Source organism: Stenella coeruleoalba (genome assembly GCF_951394435.1).
Source record: "Stenella coeruleoalba genome assembly, chromosome: 18".
NCBI lineage: Eukaryota > Metazoa > Chordata > Mammalia > Artiodactyla > Delphinidae > Stenella > Stenella coeruleoalba.
In genome coordinates, this window is record NC_137164.1 from 44,403,018 (window position 1) to 44,424,327 (window position 21,310).

A 21,310-nucleotide genomic window follows, 5' to 3' on the forward strand; every position below is an offset into this window, starting at 1 on the left:
TTTACCAGCTTAGAGATTTTCAACTGGAGATTTCTAAAAGAAAGTTCAGAAGCTCAGAAAAAAGGGTTATATTGGGACATGAATTTGAGGCTCATATAATAGAATGGCTGAAGATATGTAGACATAACAGTGATTTCTAATGGTGTAAATGTGTATTAGAAAAACAAATGGACAGACAAGTTTATTTTGACTCCAAACTAGGTATTCATGTTAAATACAATTTCAAGTATACTGCATTTCTCTCAGACCATGTATTAGGATTGAAACCAATTTTATTTTATTACACTTTAAAATTTAAACCAAACTACCTGTGTTCCTTTTTTATTATTATAATATTCAAAATAGATGACCAAGTAAGACAATTCTTTTTTATGTATTCAATATTCATCCATAACTTGGTTAATAAATTCACTCATTTTTTATTCAACTAATATTTAACATCTAACATGTACTAAGCTGTGTGCTGGACACCAAGCATAAAATGGAGAATAAAAACCTACACCTGTGATGTTTCCAGGACACTTTTGTCTAAATATTGAAAAAAATCAACCTCTGACTAAAGAAAATAGGTAGGCACTTTAATTGTAAATAATAATTTTAATGCTAAAATATTTTCTATATTATATCTATCCTGCCCTCATCTAGTGGGAAATTGTAGATTTCAGTCAAAGGTCTTTTGTCACAAAACTTCAGCTAAAGGAAATAATGGAGGACCTCAAAGAAGAAAGATTCTCACTTTAAGGAAGTGGATTGGAGTGGACAGGCATGGATTTCAGACCTGGAATTCAGACTTTCCTCTGTTCTTGATAACATGGGACCTTAAACATGAAACTGAACTCTCTAGTCCTCAATTTCCTGTGTTTTCATGTTGAGAATAAGACCTATCTCATTCTGGTTTTGTGAGAAGCAAATTAAATAAAAGGTAAAACCCAGGACAATGTTTCATTTTTACTTGATAATCAGCTGTAAAGATTACATAATGAGGAGGAGAAGGCAGAAGAGGAGGAATAGCAGAGGCAACAAAAAGAAGAGCCCCAGGGACTATGTCTCAGAAAGTCAAGAGCATCCGTGTATCTACCAAGAGAGACATAAATATACTGAAAAGATATGACATGACTCACAGAAATGAATGCTGAGAGATCCCATGTAGATGAGGATCTAGTTTCTCAGGTAAGGTCAGAATCTACTTAACCATCTGCTGAGTTTGCTTCTGATAAATGTGACTAGTCTGGATTTTGATAAAACACCTGTCACTTTTTTCTAGAGCTCCTGGTTGGAGAAGCAATGTTCCTTTATAATTATTCTGAGCATTTCGGGCAAAGCATCCCTTACTTGCTCTACTGGACTGAATTCTTCACTTTGGCAATACTTGAGTCTGTTGTAATACCTCTAAACATTTACCACTCAGAGTGTGGTCCAGTGACCAGCAACATGGCATCACCTAGGAGCTCGTTAGAAAGTCAGAACCTCAAGTTTCCCCCCCAGGTCTACTGGATCTAATTAACATGTTAACAAACCCAAGAGCTGATTTGTATACACATCGAAGTTTGAGAAGCACTGTCTAAGCAACTTTTATTTCTACCTCGCCAAACATCTCTGTTTAAGGCCAATGACATCATGCCATACAACTTGTTTAATTTATTCCCTAGCTAGATGCTTCCGTGATATAGATAGGTCCAATTAGGGTGAGAAGGCTGAGGTTTCTTAAAGTGCTATATATATTAGAAAATTCAGGTTGTGCCTCATCAAAGAAAATGAATGACTTGCCAAAGAGGTTTAAAATATCCAATTGTATTGACACAATCTCTCTAAAATTTCTGAAGATTACACAAAAACAATAAAAGATAACTTAATTGTTTAATCCTTATACTTATTCTAAGTTGCAAATGTATTTTAGGCTTTCCCTCTTTTTTTTTTAGTAGGAACATTAATTATTTTTTTATTGGAGTATAATTGCTTTAAAGTGTTGTGTTGGTTTCTGCTGTACAGTGAAGTGAATCAGCTATATATATACATATATCCCCTCCGTCTTGGACTCCCCTCCCATCCCACCCATTTAGGTCATCACAGAGCGCTGAGCTGAGCTCCCTGTGCTATACAGGAGGTTCCCACTAGCTATCTATTTTACACATGGTAGTGTATTTATGTCAAGACTAATCTCCCAATTCATTCCACCCTCCCTGTTCCCCCGCTGTGTCCACATGTCCGTTCTCTTCGTCTGCCTTTCTATTCCTACTCTGCAAATAGGTTCATCTGTACCATTTTTCTAGATTCCACATATTTGTTTTCCTCTTTCTGACTTACTTCACTGTGTATGACAGACTCTAGGTCCATCCACATCTCTACAAATTACGCAATTTCATTTCTCTTTGTGGCTGAGTAATATTCCATTATATGTATGTACCACATCTTCTTTATCTATTCATCTGTTGATGGACATTTAGATTGCTTCCATGTCCTGGCTATTGTAAACAGTGCTGCAATGAACATTGGGGTACATGTGTCTTTTTGAATTATGGTTTTCTCAGGGTATATGCTCAGTAGTGGGATGTCTGGGTCATATAATAGTTCAATTTTTAGTTTTATAAAGAATCTCCATACTGTTCTCCACAGTGGCTGTATCAGTTTACATTCCCACCAAAAGCGCAAGAGGGTTCCCTTTTCTCCACACCCTCTCTAGAATTTATTGTTTGTAGATTTTTTGATGACTGCCATTCTGACTGGTGTGAAGTGATACCTATCAGGCTCCCCCAACTTCAGACTATACTACAAAGCTACAGTAATCAAGACAGTATGGTACTGACACAAAAACAAATCAATGGCACAAGATTGAAAGCCCAGAGATAAACCCACACACCTATGGTCACTTAATCTATGACAAAGGAGGGAAGAATATACAATGGAGATAAGACACCCTCTTCAATAACTGGTGCTGAGAAAACTGGACAACTACATGTAAAAGAATGAAAGTAGAACACTACCTAAGACCATACACAAAAATGAACTCAAAATGGATTAAAGACCTAAATATAAGACTAGACACTATAAAACTCTTAGAGGAAAACACAGGGAAAACACTCATCGACATAAATCACAGCAAGATCTTTTATGACCCACCTCCTAGAGTAATGAAAATAAAAACAAAAGTAAGTGAATGGGACCTAATTAAACTTAAAAACTTTTGCACAGCAAAGGAAACCATAAACAAGATGAAAAGACAACTCACACAAAGGGAGAAAATATTTTGCAGATGAAGCAACAGACGAAGCAGCTGAATATCAAAAAACAAACAACCCAATCAAAAACTGGGCAGAAGACTTAAATAGACATTTCAGCAAAGAAGACATACAGATGGCCAAGAGGTACGTGAAACAATGCTCAACAGCACTAATTATTAGGCTTTACATTTTAAAAGTAATGTTCAACCTAGTAGAGATTAAACCTAGGATTCCCCAATAAATAAAAAGAAATAATTCATGCTTTCTAACAAATCAGAAAATAAATAAAAAGGTAAGTGTCATAGTATGAAACAAGGCATATGTCAAACAAAGATGTCAATTTAGTTCATTGTACTGTTACTTTCTTCATCATACAAGGACTTTCCATCATTAACCTACATTATCTCTGAAATTGCTTCTAAATCTGTGCATTACATTTCTAGAAGTTACAAACACTTAAAGAGGAATATTTCATTTTGACAATGGCTTGATGTTTGACTTACTGATTTGTACTTGTAATTTCAAAAACTGTGAAAAACCATCATGAATTGACAATTGCATTAATTAGATGAAGACTTCTCTTCCCTTAACTGTATCTGATTAGTAGCATTTTCATATTATTGTATGCATGCCCTGAGTTTGCACATCACTACTTCATTCTCACTGTAAAATGTAGGTATTTTTTTACTTTATGTGATTTTACACATGGAGAGATAAGTAGTATTCTTGAGAATGACTGTAATTTTAGGAATGTTTCATTGATTTGCACAGGGAGAAACATCATAGCAAGAGATCAGAGGTCTGTTCTTGCTATCTAATGCAGTATAAAAAACTGCTCTATAACATGGTTGTTTAAAACAACATCAACATTTATTTTGAACAGGAATCTGCAATTTGAGTAGAGCTTGGTCAGGAGAGCTCAATTCTGTTTCAACTGGCATCAAATGAGGTGGCTCAAAATCTATGTTCTAGAATCATCTGAATGTTCATTGATTTACATTTCTGTTAGTTGGTACTGGTTGTTGGTTGGCTGGATGTTGGCTAGGACCTTAGCTGGGCAGTTGGTTGGAACCTTTATACATGACCTCTGCACATGGCTGAGGTTTCCTTGCAGCAGTATGATACCTAGGGTCTAGGTTCCATGAGCGAGAATGGAGAGAGAGAGAGACTATCATTGTTTATGATCCAGGATTGAAAGTCACATAACACCACTTTATTGCATTCTATCCAATGAGGCAACCACAAAGTCCTGTCCAGTTGCAAGGGGAGACTAATCTTCTTGTTGGAGCAGTAACAAGGTTTTGGAAGAATATGTGAAAAGAGAATATTGCTGTGGCCATTTTTGAAAAGTATAAATTTTACAGGGGCAAATTCCACTTCTTACTCTAAACAAAAGTAGAGCCTTTTACAAAAGAGTTTAACCTTCCTCCTCTATCTGATAGCAGGAGAGAATTCACATACACACACTGGTCCTCAGTCTTCATTAAAGACACTAAACTCAGAGCATAGACTCAAAACTTTTCATAATCAATAATACTAAGGCTTCTATGGTAGATTGTTACACTGATGGCTATCAGTGTATGGTGTGTAGACCTCATCCACATTGATTCTGGACTTGGGCATGAACTTAATGTGACCAATGAGATATTACAGTTGTGATCCATTCAGAGACTTGAAAAGTATTTGCACATTGGGTCTTGCCTTCTTTTGCTGCTGGGAACCCTTCTGTCATGGATTTTTAAAAAGCCTAGGCTAGTATGTCAGAGGATGAGAGAGGATATGGAGAGAAAAGTCCCAGACTTTTCCATTCTACTCAAGGTCCAAATGTATGAGTAAGTGCAATCAAACCCAACACAAAATCCTGACCCGCGGTATCATGAGCAAATAAATGGCAAATAAACGGTGTGTCAAGCTGAGAGGTTAAACACTACATTACTGTAGAGTAGATAATACCAGACACTGTGTGACAGAAACAACATACAGTGCACAACAGAGGATTCCTTTGTCATTCAACCAATATTGTGGGGTGTTTCCACTAAATAGAGTGCTAGGAAAAGGCAGTTAAAATACATGCAATCTTGGAACCAAAAAGTTTCAGATTATTTTCCTGATCAGTCGATAGGGATACTGATATTAGAAGCTTTTATCCCAGAAATCAGTTATGGCTTTCTTGCTCCTCAGAGATTTAAGTTAGCTTTTACAACCTCCAAGTTTACAAACCCAGAGAATCCCGAGTCTGCCACACCATTCTGAAAACTACACGCAGTTTATACTTTCCTTGTGCTCTTTGCTTCCCCGAAGACCCCCATGTTGCCCACCTGTGTCACCTCAGCTTGCCTCCATCTAGATGCAAAACTTAGCCCCTTCTTTTTTCTCTGCACACAGTCCACATATTTCAATCATTTCGTGATTTTAATGACTTTATTAAATATCTGAAGGTCATAGGGAAGAATTATACTTCAGAGCATAAAGTCTTTAGCGATTAAGCTGGTTCCATTGCCTCACTGAACACTTTTTATTTTCGCTTCTTTTCCATGTACTTCCTCTTCTTCCTGATAAATGCCTAATATCTCTCTTATTCTAATCCCTCAGGATCTCACTTTCAATTGCCAAACACTTATAATCCTTTTTAAAAATAGATTATCCTTATACAAGGAATCTAGTGACAGTTATTTATGAACATATTCTCTCTTGTTTCATAAGATCAGAAACTAGCTTAAAACTCTTCTCATCACCTCAAGGTAGAAATAGCTTTAGCTAGACAAATTCATTTAGCAAAGCAAAATAAATAAAGAGACTTGGGTTGGGGTAAAGACATGAGTCCCAGGGGCCAAAGACATAGATGCTCAAATTAAAAAAAAAAAAAAAGGCAAAAAATTTGCAAGATCCTGTTTTCCTCCTTCCAGTGAAAATTATTAATCCTTCTGTGTGCTTTCATTGGGACAATCAAGGCAAACACAGCGGGTCATGTAGGTGGAAAACAAATTCCATCCTGAGCCAATCAGATTGCCCTGACACTTTTCCCTAAAGTTAACAAGTAAAACTGTCTGTTAACTTTGGAATACGGACCTACATCTGTGGGCTTGGGGCTCAGCAGCTATTTTTCACATTGTATGGAGAGAGTCGTACTTGGACAGGGAAAAATGAGGTCAGCATGAAAAGAGAAGGAGAGATAAGGAAAGCTGAAATTTGAGAGAGAGAGAGAGAGAGAGAGGGAGATCATTATTTTTGTACAGATCCCCTTTGGATTTTGCAAGTATGTGATCCAGTGAAATGTCTATTTTTGTAAGAACTAGAATGATTTGAGCTCTGTAACTTAACTAACAAAAGTGCTTACTGTTGTAGCCATAGACAGTTCATGTTTAGTGTACAGGATCAAGGAAAGATTCCCTGGACAAGTAAAGAGAAACACACAAGGTGTTCCTACTGCATGCAGTACCTAAGAAGTGGGTTCCAAGTATATACAGAGAACTCTAAGGCTTGAAGCTGTGACCCTGACGACTTAGGTAATCTTAGCGGTTTGTAAACTCACATCCACCTCAAGCCAACATTTGCATGACTTGGTGTTGTTTCCAATTCACATAGTATTAGGCAGGTTCACTTTCAGATAGAATTAGTTTCCCATCAGATTTCTAAAACAGAATTTAGGAACAGAAACTTTGATATCGGGCTTGGGTTAATTCATATTTGCATAAAAACTAAGAGCAACAGCTTCTGACAGTTTTAAAAATCATTATGTCTCTCTATCAATCCCTATCCCAAACTCATTCTTGGCAAATTTTTAAAACCTTATTTTCCTGTATCTATCAACTGTCAACACTTACAGAAATAGCAGTATGAAATAGCATTTGCACACCAACAAACAGCCCAAAGGTTTTAGTGGCTTATAGCAGCAAGCATTTGTTTCTTGCTCGTGTCCTATTAGAGCTGTGTTTTTAGGAGATCAGCTGGCTGCTGTTGGATTTGGCTGGGGTCCATCAGTCTTGACTGGACTTGGCTGGACTGACCTGTATTCACCTGAGCTCTGCTATTCTTGGTTTGGCTTCATGTGTGCTCACGTTCCATTAGCCAAGGGGAGTCAGAGGACCAAGCTCAACAGCAGTAGAATAGACAAGCATTCTCTGTCTAGAGATAAGACAATGAAAAGTTCCATGACAAAGGTGTGAATATATAAACTACTTACAAAGAATAAGAGAAGTGATGGGAAAATAATATAATCTACAACAGAAATTGAAGGGTTGCAGAGGTGAGGTCGGGTGGGGAAGCTGACAACTTAGATCTATTTTTATAGACCCAGAGGACATCAAGAGTTGGCAATTAGAAATCTAACCCAAATTTTGATACCTACAGATAGAAAGAGCAAATGAATGGGAGGTACTCAGGAAATATGAAGTAGCCATGTCATTTTCACAGGAAGATGAATCATGTACTCTAACCCTGTTCCCTAGGGCATTCTAGGTAGTCACTGGGAGGTAATCTTTAACTGCATTAACTCATCCATGTTTATAATCCTGCACATGCTTATAGTCTCTTTCCCCTTACATTCTTCAGTGTCTTAAAATATCCCTCTGCTCCCCTGCTAGTCACTTAACACTACTGTCAAATTCAGCATAACAGTAGATTGTCAGCATAATAAAATAAACATTTAGGAAAGCAGACATTTTAAAGTAGACAAGTAGGTCTCTGCAGAGTAAAAGCAGACATTTCTTGCTTACTTGATGCCTTTTTTTTAAGTATGTTAAAATTATTTGGGAAGAACATCAGATATTTCAAAAATTTCATTTTTGAAAAAATGGAAAAGTACAAGTTCCTTCTAGGAATTTGAATAATTTTGAGTCTATGCAAAGATCTTTATTCATTGAATTTTCTTTTTTCCTTCTAAACTCAGCTTTACTTTTAAGTATCTGTAGGAAAATGCCATGATAGCCTTCAAGTTCACTCAGATGAAACATGCAAATAAAAGCTTCCTTTCTCTCCTGATCTTATATCCCAGCTCTGCTTTATTCTTCTCCTTTCCATCATTCACCCAGACTTCAATGGAGAAGTTCATTGAGGATCAAACAATCCAGCTGCTGTTTTCAACTTTTGCTATTTTAATGTTTATTTTCCAAATCATTCCCTATTTTTCTTCTAAAAATATACTGCCAAATCATTATTTTTTTTGGAGCAACTCTAATGCTTTCTGTTGCTAGATACCTGATCCAAATCCAATATTTTTCTTGGCAGTTAGTGAACATAATAATAAGTAGGGAATTTTTTTCTCTCTACATTTAGAGTTGGGGAAAAAAGACACAGTTCACAATTAAAACAAATTTAAATACTGAGGGAAATTCACACCTTAACATACATTCACAAACATTGCTCAAAGGGAGAACAACATGTTAAAGGGATGCTCTTAATGTATATTTGCACCTAGGTTTCTCCTCCTCAATACCCTTTTCTTGTTTTGGATATATTTTGTGATTTAAGTAAAGATGTGCTTTCCATAGCTTTTTTCTTTATTTTAAAAATGTTTGTCAAAATGATAGTATGCACATAGAAAACAAAAAGTTTCAATGTTTAGGATGACAGTGAAAAGCGAAAGAAAATTATTTCATTCCACTCTGCCATTTTAATCCTGAAACCTATTTTTTAATGACTCCTGACCTTGTTTTTTTTCCTTGAATTTTTTTATAACATTAGAAAACATTTATATATATATGTTCACTGATTTATCGACTGAGGTCATATTTATGGCCCAAAGAACAGGAGATTTAGATCACTTAAACTATACCCACCATCTTTTTCTAATTTCTAATAAATCTATTAATATTTTCTGTTTTTCTGAAATTTAATTTTTCAAGACTTTAAAAATTTTTTGTTTCCTCTAAAATAAAATTTCTTATCTCCCTCAAATTAAATATATTGAGGATGTTTATATTTCTACCTTTCCCTCAACCTTTTCTTTCTCCTTCTATTTCCTGAATTCTGTCCACCAGCCATTTACACCTACATTATTAAGACTGATATTTTCACTTCACTTTTGGTCAATCATTAACTATCAAGTTTGTTTATAACAGTGTGTCTAAAAAGTCAAGGAACATATGATTTTTAAAGAGTATATCAGTTCCATTTTCAAATTATATAGTTATATTCAACACTCAGGCATCATTTCTGGTGAAGTTTCCCTGCACTTTAAGCAAAGGCTTTCATTGTTAACTTAAAAACTCAAAAAGTTGGGAAATATAGAACAATATTTTTGTCTGTAATTTTATTTTAAGATGAACAATATTAATCTTTCTTCAGGTGAACCATTTAATTATTACTTTAAACTTAAAGGAGCTTCACCTCATGGGTTTTAGATGAATTTGTTATTTTGGAGCCGAATATGTATCATTAGATGATTTAAATAACCCCCCAGGCAATTAATAAATAGTTTTATAGAAAAGCCTCCAAAACAAACCAATGAAACCTGAAGTTCTGTTGTCAAATTAATAGTTAATTAAAATTAATAGGATATAATTTTTAACAGAGTCTACATGAATTTGGTGACGAACAGCTTATCAGAGAAAAACCTGACCTGCCAAAATGTAGTTTTCTGCCTAAATGCAGTTTATATTTTGTTTCAACCCCAAATATAACTCGATTCTCTATACCAAAATAAGCTTACAACAGAGAATGCAGATGTATGTTTGAGTAAAAATATTAGAGAAAGAGAGAGAAATAATTCTTAGATTAGCATATAAATTTTAGCAGGCATTTACTGAGCACATGAGAAGAAACAAATCTCCAAAGATATTAAAAACAAAATCTTATTATTTAAAATAAACTTTGAAGTTATTTTAGCCATAAATATGAATAATCTGCAAATAGTAATAAGTGCTCTTAAGCCAGAAACTCTTATTTAATCATCTACTCTTTCAACAAATATTTACCCTGAAGAAAAAGAGCACAAATGCCTCTACCCTCATGCACTTTACACTTAGTGAGGCAGACAAGTAATTATGAAATAAATAAGGAAAATTCATAGTGTGTCAGATGGTGATTAATGTTATGAAGAAAATAAAATGTAAGAAAGTGGATGGGAAAGGAGTGCACTTTGAATAAGGTGGTAAAAGTAGGTATTACTTGAGAAGAGGCACTTGAAAAAAGTCCTTAAGGAAATGAGGGAATGAGTTAAGGCAGGTGAGAGAATCGCCTTCAAGGCAGAGGGAATAGCCAGTGTGATGGCCCTGAGGCAGATTCATGCCAAAACTGTCTAAAGAAAGGCAGGATCAGGGTAGCTAAATGTACATTGTGGCAGCTTGGGTATTTTCCCTCACAATTTGCCCCATATTTCTCACCACATTAATGTAGGCTATGCACAGTGTAACCAAGAATAACTTAAGGGCATTGTAAGGATTTGACTGTCACTCTAAATGAGATGGAAAACCCTTGATAGTTTTGAGCAGAAGAGAAACCTGGTCTGTCTTACATATTAAAAAGTTTGCTAGCTTTGAACAGGGACACCAATTAGAAGATCATTGCAATAGTCAAGTTGAAAGATGTTGTTAACTTGCATTAGTGTAGCAACATCCAAGGTTGTAAATGGTTGGATTCTGCATATATTTTGAAGGTAGAGACAGTATGATTTTCTGACAGGTTAAATGTGGGGTAAAGAGAGAAAACTTAAGGATGATTCAAACATTGTTGTCAGCAACTGGAAGAACGGAGCTACCATTTTCTTAGATGCGGGAGATTATGGATGAGACCTCTCACTCCTAAGCTAGAAAGATAGATCAAGTGTTAAATTTTGATCATGCTAATATGGAGTTACCTTATAGCAAACTGCATAGTGATGGCAAGTAGGCAATTAAATATACAATTCTAGAATCCAGGTGAGTAGTGTAAGTTGGCAATATCAATGTATGGAGCATACTTAAAACCATGAGAAATAATCTGATCACCAAGGCAATACAGCCAAATAAAGAAGAGAAAAGCTCTGAGTTACTCCAAATGTTTAAGGTCAAGGAGTAGTGTTTACTAAGGAAGAAGGAACCAGGAGTATGTGGTATCTGGGAAGCCATAGAGGTTTAAAAAAAATGTATTAGGGCTTCCCTGGTGGCGCAGTGGTTGAGAATCTGCCTGCTAATGCAGGGGACATGCGTTCGAGCCCTGGTCTGGGAAGATCCCACATGCCACGGAGCAACTAGGTCCGTGAGCCACAACTACTGAGGCTGCGCGTCTGGAGCCTGTGCTCCGCAACAAGAGAGGCCGCGATAGTGAGAGGCCCGTGCACTGCAATGAAGAGTGGCCCCCGCTTGCCACAACTAGAGAAAGCCCTCGCACAGAAACGAAGACCCAACACAGCCAAAAATAAATAAATAATTTTTTTAAAAAATGTATTAATGAAGAAAGAGTGATCAACTGTATGAAAGATTGATGGTCAGTAAGATAAATCAGACCATTGATTACCATGACAAGAGTATTTTCAGTAAAGTAGTTGGGACAAAAGCTTGATTGCAATATGGAATAGGACAAAACAGTTTGGTTATGGAAATTATAAACAACTTTTTTGAGGAAATTTGCTGTGAAAAATAGCAGAGAAGTAGGATAGTAGCTAGAGGAGGGTGCGGAGTTATAAGTGATTTTGCTTTGGAGTTGAAATTTTAGTATCTCTGGATTATAGTGAGGACGATCCAATAAAGAGGGAAAATGTATGATTATTCAGCATAGAGATGGAAAGATTGCTGGAGCAATGTTGCTAGAAAAGACAAGAGGGGATGGGATTTGTTGCATCAGGGACACCATCATGTGAAGGACAACTATGAAACACAGGGATGAAGAATAGCAGAGTCTGTATAATGAGTGATTCAGACAAGAGCTTATTACAGACTTATGTGAATGTTCAGTTCCACATAATGGTTTAGGATTACTCCTTTGTAGTACAGAGCAGATATATAACAAAACCCACTTTTTAATATTACTTCTAGTTGAACTTCCTGTGGTCAGGTTAATACACTGAAAATAGATATATAATTATCAGTGGGGGATGTAAATGCAGTTTCTCCTAACTGATTCTCTTTTTAATTCATAAAACTCAGTTTGTAAATGACCCTTTAAAAGCAGTATTTGGGGTTGAGTTAAACGTGTCTCATGAAGTACAACGAAATGTTGTAACATGAAAGTTGTTACAGTGACATGTTATGCCATGCTGATGTCATGCCGAGCAAGTAGCCTCCCACCCACTGATGGTCCACATTATTGAATGTTGGACAGGGAAACGAGTTTCAGTATAAACAAATCAGAGACTGAATTTTTTCAAAGTGTGTGTGTGTGTGTGCATGCACACACATGTGCATTTATGCTATTTCAGATATTAATGTGCAGAAGGTAAAAAATTCTTATTCTTTGCTTTCCCCATTTGTCCTCTATAGTGGAGAGATGTTCTAAAGATAGGAGATTTCATAGAGTCCTCAAAAGAATAAGGAAATTTTCATATTCACTTTCTGTAGACTAAATAGAGAATTCTCTCAGACTCAGGCAAATAGAGATTCCCTATGTGTGTGGGGGTAAATTTGAATGCATACAGACATCAGACAAATTTCCTGAAGCTGTCAAAGTAAGGGAAATCTTAAATTAATAGATTTTCTGAGAGAATACTGAACAGTTTTTGAAATATAACTATTGTCTACATTAGGAAGACTCCAGTTTTCTAACTACATTGCTTTCACAACAAAAATCTAGCATGGCAATTGAAGCAGGAAGAACTGAAGTTATTGTGAAAAGAAACCAGTAGTGCTTTAATTCCATAAATTTTCTTTCTTCTTTTTCTGCTAATTCTCAGTTAAGCTCAATATTTCATCAAACACTGATAGAGCCTTTATCCTGTGTCAGATCCAAAAAATAGATAAATGAAAAGAAACAAGGCTGTCCTCAAGCTACGTACATTTCAGTGGGGAAAGCCTGGAAACAGTTTCTCATACTCTTGAGTGACAGATGTAGTTGGACAGAGTAAGTGTTCAGAGTCAAGAGGAAATGGGAAAATAAGAGGTGTGATCTCTGCAAAACTTATTATCAGAATGAAGATACAAGTCTTCCTTTGAGAAATGCCTCAATCCATCCCCCATCCCCCCACCAAAAGCAACACAATGTGTATTCAGTTGTTACTGCAGAGAAAGCTACATTTATTCAAAGTAGGGTCAGAATAGGAGCAGCTAGCAGTGGCTCTGATTCTTTCACAGGATAAAGTATGCAGTCACTTCACAAGGTTCGCCAGAATCTGGTGTCTGACCTAAACTCTCCCAGCCTCACTCACTCTGCTCCAGCCACACTGGCTTCTGGCTGCCAAGCCTTCCAAGCACATTTCTTGGTTAGAGCCCTTGGCAATCTGCTCCTTTTTCCTGGAAGGCGCTTGTCCCAGGTTATACATAGCTCCTCTCCTCACCTGCCCCAAGTCTTTGCTCAAATCCCTTTACAAAGAGCCTTTTCTGGCCATCCTTCTTTAAATTGCTGCCATGCCCCCTGCCCTACTGGGGAAACTCTTTACACTGATCTAGTCACGTTTTAACCTACTACTACATGTTTCTTCTCTTATAATGATTTAACCTACTATATCACTTTGTAAATTATGTTTTTATGTGTTTCCTCTCATTAGACTAAGCTCCACAAGGATAGGAGTTTCTCTCCAGTATATTTGTTGGTGCATCCCTAGTGCTCAGAACAGTGCCAAGCACATAACAGGACATGATCAATTTGTTAAATGAATAAATGCTGTAAAAACATTTTTGCTGACTTCTTATGTTAGTTGGTGAGAAACTCATGCTTCTCATAAGCGTGTGACCAATGGTGCCATGTGTTGTTATTTTAATCACTGTGAATTTAAAAGTGGTATAAACCATGCAATACCCAGAGGTGAAAAAACAGTATCAAAACCTTATCAAACTGCTATGGAAAATACGTTTTAATAGTAGTAACTAATAGCTACTCTGTTATAACAATCAGCACAAAAGTATATTTATTATATTTACTATAAATATTTTCTCTCCCTGCATTAATTCATAACTGGTTGTAGGGAAGAAAATTCAGACAGAAGCCAGGGTGAAATTCATGTATTCAGAAGATTTTTGAGTACCAAGTAGGTGCCAAGCAGTGTTTTGTCATAAGGACTAAAGTGGTGAGTAAGAAATACCTGTAAGGAACGTGTTCTTATGGCCTTTACATTCTGCGTGTTCCATGTTCTCTCTTGCTCTTGATTTTGTAAAAGAGATTGCTATGCCAGTATTCAAGGCCAGGTCTGAGCTCATGCATTTGGACGGCTCTGAGAAGGACAATGCCTAGCAAAACCACAAGGGGTGTGAGTAATAAGCAATATGGTGTTTAGTAAAAATTAAACAATGTTTTGAGCTCAGGATTTCCTTCCATACCTGCTATTCACATCAGTACTGATCGCAGAACAAGACTTGAGCCTATAAGACAAAGGAAAGTAGAGACACCTGCTGGAGTGACAGGGTGAGGAAACAGGAAGGAGCTGGTGACAAAGACTATGACATTTCATCTAAGGTCACAGAAAGCAAATGGTCAGAAATGTGAATAGACAAGAAAGTTCTGACTGCTAATCAAGAGCCTTAATAATTAGATATTACTAGTGCTTTTATTATAAAATATAAAAGGGTAATAAAGAACAATTTAATACTTGGAGTATTTAATTCAAAATTATCAAGTGTTAATTGAAAATCCATTATTTTTAGCTACTAACAATTAAAGTAATTATGGGAGAGTTCAATCTCCACTACAACATATTTTTTGAGGTAAAAGATACTGAAAAGGGTATTTTCCTTTTTTCAAAAAATTAAATCTCCTATGTAAATTAGAAAACAAACATTTAGGCTTCAAGAAGCCCAGCTGTTTTCGATAGATTGGATTTATTTATTTTCTGAGAGATGTAACAATGAGATAGATCTATGAGGAATGGAGGATGCGGCCCCTGAGGTCATGGTGGACGTGTTTTCTCAGTTTGCCCATGCTGTGCTAAAAAGCTGTTGTCTAAGGCAAAGGCAGCAGAAGAAAATGCATTAAAAAAAGAAAGGGCTCCTGTGAATTTATGAGAAGTGCATCACAGAGACAAATATTTCAGCCATGCAATTCCATTCGGCCTTTTCAGCTGTGTGTCCATAGCAAGTCAACGGCTAAATTGAAAAATCAATTCCAATTTAAATTATTGGAATAAAGAACACCAGGAGTCAGAGATAAAATGGCTTTGTTCTCTGAGATCCTTTTTAATTGGAAAGTTATTTCTTCAGGGTATTCTAATGGTTCTGAGGGAAGATTGCAAAATAAAGTTGATCGGCTGGGGGAAGGTTAATAGCTAATGTGCTTTCCTTGCTGTTCAGCCGCCTCCTGTCTTTATGACATCCCCCATCATATCTGGAAGGATTGAAGATTCTAAATCATTTGATACATGCAAGGACTGTATTTTCTTTTAGTCTTTCAAAAACAATCCTGAGGCTGGAACCTTGGCAGAACTTAATTTCTCTTTCAGCCTTTCTAACCGGACTCACTTTTGCTTACAAATGTCACAGGACCTTTGTCTTCTTTCTTTTCTTTCTTCTTCTTCTTTATTTTTATAAATGTTCCTGATGGGGATGTTTCTCTAACAATGGAGTGGTAATTAATGGAAATAAAAGATACCTGAAGAGGTTGCTAGTAAAAGCTTTGTTCTTCAATGACAGAAAAAGAAAGAAAACACTTTGCTGACCTGTATTAAACAGAGGAAAAAAAAATAGTTATAGACTTAGTAGATGGAGAACAAAGGTACAAAGACAGGGCAAAGGAAAAAAAATTGTAGATATAGATAATGTGAATAAATATTATTATCAAAAAGTTAATATTGAATGCATTGAGAAACAAAAGTCATATTTAAAAAGCTTCAAACCAAAGTTAAAAACTAAAATTTAATTACACATTTAATAACCTTCGCTCTGCCTGTAGAAAATTGTTTGGGGCAGCTGTAGATTAAAAACCTTAAATGAGCATTTAATTTGAAATTAATAAAACAGTTATGGTATGTGTTAGGAAAAGTTACTGAGGTTTGCTTAGTATATTTAATTACTGTAAAAGAGATAAATCTCATTGCCAGGTAATGAACTCAGAAATGCAGATACAGTAAATATGTACTTACATTATTGTCATTAATGCATTAAATTTGTGAGAATATGTAGGAATTTAATTAGCATTTAATAAGATAGCTATAGCAAATTACAGTAGTTAGATGTTAAATGTAAATTAATATTTTTACTATCTAATTGATATTAACTAATTAATTACTGTTTATTACATGGCAGCTAGATTTATCTTTTATGGTGTTATTAAATCTCAATTAAAATGCTCTTTTAAGAGGGAGCTTTCAATTAAAAATAATATTCTATAAGAATTTCATAACTCCCTTCTCCTTCAGGACTTGGGGTACAAAATGTACCAAATCAAATAACCAAGGTGGCTTAGAAAGGAACCCAATTGGGACTGTGCTTGAGTTGTTCAAGCAATTCCAGACATTTCCAAGTAAGAAGGACTAATTTATTGAAAGTCATATTTTTTTACTATTAAAGTTATAAGCATGCATAGGCCTAGAAAGACCCTAACTTGAAAATCTCTCTCCACAGTTAATGATACTGGGTTCATGAATTATTTCTTCAAGAAAAGTGACTATGTGTTATTAAAATAAAAATGCTATTTATTATTGTTATTTCTCCCTTGGTGTGACTTAATATATCAGTTACAACATGGCAATTAATTGGGAGCAGATTTTGCTAGAGGGGGGTTAAGTAACATCATGAATTCAGTAAGGGTCAATAATCAAACCTATTAGACTGGAGGAAAAAGAAAATGAAAGAGAAGGAAATATACAAGTTGACATTTTATTTTTCTATCAGGGTCTGGTGGCTCCTGTTAATTCCTAGAATGTAGTGTGCTCTCAATAAATGTTTTCTGAATGGAATCCATTAAATCTCCCATATCTGGCACCACATAATTCCTGCAGCAACTTTATAGTTATTTTGAAATCTAATCTCAGACAGTATAGAGTAGAGGTTAATTATCCCCACAGTTTTTCTACCTCATTCAAGGTGTGACACCTTTGAAAAATCATATTACTATTACCATTACTATATATTACTATTCTGTGCCTTGGTATCCTCTATAATTACAGATGATAGAGCCCATCTGAGGATTATCATGAGGGCTAATGGAGTTAATAAAAGTAAGGCACTTGAGAACAATACCTAGCACATAGCAATAACTCAATGAATGCTGATTGTTATTATAACCTCCAATTTTAAAGGGATGGTATTCTCTACAATTTGGAGCTGGAGAAGATACTTTATGTTCTAGCACACTAAAAACAATTGGAGAACAAATTAGCTTATTTTTATCTAGTTTTCTCCCCTTGAATAATTAATCTCCATTGTTGTAAATATTTATCATTACCCACAAGTCATTTTTTAGCAAATCTATAAATACTATGTGATTTTAATCTTTTTCTCATGAATCAATCCTTGAAGATCCATTGTCATTTTTGTTCCTACAATCTTCAAGCATAATGAAGATATTAAATAAAACCTATCTTACATTGATTCTTGCTTCACTCTACTTGATATCTAGCATCTCAGCTCAATAAATAGCCATTCATCATTATTTTTTTTAGTCAGTGTTGGGTCTTGTGACAATATTCTTGCCTAAGCTAAGTGAAATTAATTTTCAGTTAATATTGCCCAGAATTATTTTTAAAACACAAACATTACACTGCTTATAATGCTAACAACTCATGTTTACCTCCAATATGTGAAATTTGCTCATAAGTTTATTACTCAAAAATTACTTGTTTATAATATAACTTAATACTTAAAATATATTTTTTATACTCAATTTCTGTTATTTTCTGAAACAATGAGCTTAAAATCAGGAGAAACAAATTCTGATACCAGTCACCACAGGCACACCATTTATATAATCTTAGCTTACTTTTACACTTTTGTAAGAAAGGCTTTGATAGAATAACCTTTTAAAAAAACCTCAAAATCTAGCATGCTATTAAATTACACTCCAACGATAAGATTCTCTGTTACTTGTGTTTGGCTTAGCATTTTTCTTTTGCTTGGCACTTCAAAATGTTGTGTTTTTTCCCCCCAGAAATGAACATGTAGAAGGAATAAACTTTTAATGTAAAAACCATTAGCCACAAATTTAAATTAAGTGGGTGATGCTGTCTCCTGTTCTGTGAGGTATAGCAATGAGGATATTAATATACCCATGATTAAAAGAATAAAAAGCAGTGAAAATAATGGATGGTAAAGGCAAGTCCAGGGAGGTGTGGTGTCTTGTTTTTTTGATTCTTCATCAGTCTCAGCTGATTCAACCTTGGTCTTTAGATGTGTAAGTCTAAGCTCTGTGGCAGTAAAGAACTAAAGGAGAAATGACAGAGGATTTGACAGATGTGCAGAAAAAAATGCTTTACACAAGAGGAAAAAGAGTAAAGATGAGAAGGAGAAAAAGAAAGCAAACATTTGATCAGAGAAGCTACTGGGGGAAAAAAGAGGGGAAAAAAGTGGATAGAGGATACAAGAGTTCTTTGAATGTTGAGATATGTGTTTGAAATTTACTGAAAAGCACGTGGGGAGGACATTGATTTTCATCACTAATATTTTTAATGGATCCAATCAGAGTTTGACAAAGAGGAAAAAAATAGAACTAAAAACAATGAGCTAATTGCTTTGAGGATCACCTAAAATAGCTGCAAGGAGAAGGGTTCAGTAGACAAGAAGAAACCAAAGTCACCAATAATGACAAAATTGTCTAAGAGGGGACAAAATTGAATGCTTAACTTAGCGTGGCTCCTTTGACCACAAGGTCTTACTCCCACAGGACAGGAAGTAAAGAGGTACTCAAGGATTCACTTGGCTCACAGTATGTGATGAACCACATTTTTGGATGTATTCCTCAAATTGTTCTCATTCTGCTCTTGGCTTTTGTATGTACTTGCTCATCTACTCCTATTCTTGTTCTGTCCTTTAGGTTCAATGCATGATAATGTTATAACTGCTTCAACCTCAAATTCTCCCAATCTTCTGGCTCTTCACCTTAGCTCTGCTGCTTCAGTGCCCCTCAAAGGATAGTCCCCATCTTTACACAACTCTTGAACACCTCTCATGCTAGTACATCCAAGAGGAAATGGAAAACACTATTTTATAATGCCTTGACTTGCCAGCCACAAAAAGCCTTCCATATTTCACATGATACCAGTGGTGGCAGCATTAAAGAAGGAAAATGCTGGAGAAATAAATACATGGCATTATTCAGACAACACCTATTGCAGAGAAACAGGCAATATCATATTCCTTACTGGAGATTAATCTCTGAGTGGGTATTCAGATATATTGTACAGGAGGAATGGCACAGAGCGTCCTTTCAAAGACACATGAAAACAGGGCTTCCCTGGTGGCACAGTGGTTGAGAGTCCGCCTGCCGATGCAGGGGACAAGGGTTTGTGCCCCGGTCCAGGAAGATCCCACATGCTGCGGAGCGGCTGGGCCCATGAGCCACGGCCGCTGAGCCTGCACGTCCGGAGCCTGTGCTCCGCAACGGGAGAGGCCACAACAGTGAGAGGCCCATGAACCGCAAAAAAAAAAAAAAAAAAGGATACATGAAAGCAACCACTCCCTCACTTCTCTGACCATGCTACTTACATGTCACAGATGTGCCTCTTACCAGTTCTGTATGACTAGCATGCAACATCCATTATTGGACCCACAGTAGTAAGCAAGTGGTGAAATGAATATATTCTCCAGCCCCCATTCTCAGAACATTGATATAATTCTGTTTGAGGGTGGAACAGTCATCTAGGTTAACAAAGGCATGAGTCTCTTACATAGATTCATGTGACCAGGGTGCCAGATCCTCACCATGCCTTCTCTCCCTTTGCTTTTCCTTCTCTTTTCCCTTTTCAATTTACTTTTTTTTCTTCCTTTTTTTTCTTCTTCTTTTTTTTCTTGCTTATTATTCTGTCTCCAAAGAGCTGCTGTCACCTGTCTCATCCTCTCCAGTGCCTCTGCCACAGCCCCCTTAGGCATCCCTACTCTCACCTGGACAGTGACAGCTGCCTTCCATCTGGCTTCTCCTCCGTGATCATTCCTTACACACATCTTTAGACACTGGAGTGTACTCTGAGGCTTAAGAGATTGGCTCAAGAGACTTGGACTCACATCAAAGCTTGGCCACTGGCCTAGCTGGACGACCTTCAACAGTTATTTAATTCCTCTGAGCCTTAGTTTGCTAACCTGTAAATTGGGGATGGCAACCTGGCTTGTTGTAAGGATTCAATTATACTTGATTAATATGAACTTAATACTGTTCTGGCATGGTAGCTGCTACTGTAATTTTCTTTTTTTAAATTTTATTGATGTATAGTTGATATATAATGTTGTGTTAATTTCTTCTGTACGGCAAAGTGACTTGGTTATGTATATATAAAACCGAGGAAACATATATATACACATTTTTTTCACATTATTTCCATTATGGGTTGTCACCAGATATTGAATATAGTTCCCTGGGTTATACAGTAGGTACTACATAGATTTTTAAATCTAGGAACAGTATGATTTTATTCACTTTATATATTAATGGATTCCTAGTTGCTTACTTGCTGTGGTTTTGAGATTGCAACCAAGGGACCAAGGGTTTCCAGAGAGACAGTGTTAGCCAGTGCCATCTGAAACTGATGAATAAAGTCCAGAAAAAGACAGTGTGGGTTGGCTGCATCAGTGGCTAAGCAAACCACAGAACTATGGGGAAAAGCTTACCATGGCACTTGGACAAAATACCAGAGCTGAACGTCAGAGCCTGGGTTTGCTTTGAGGGTTGAGGATAGATATAAGACTTCTGACTGCTAGAAAGGAGTTTTGTATCTGAGAGTAGGTCAAGTGGGAACACCATGGCATCCGGGGAATAAATTTAGGGCTACTAAACTGTGCACTTCATACATAGTATCTTTCTAAGCATTTGGAGACACGGAGAAGAGTTTTACCCTACCTCAAACTTTAACACCCATGGAGGTCTTCACAGATCATTCTGTTAAGAAA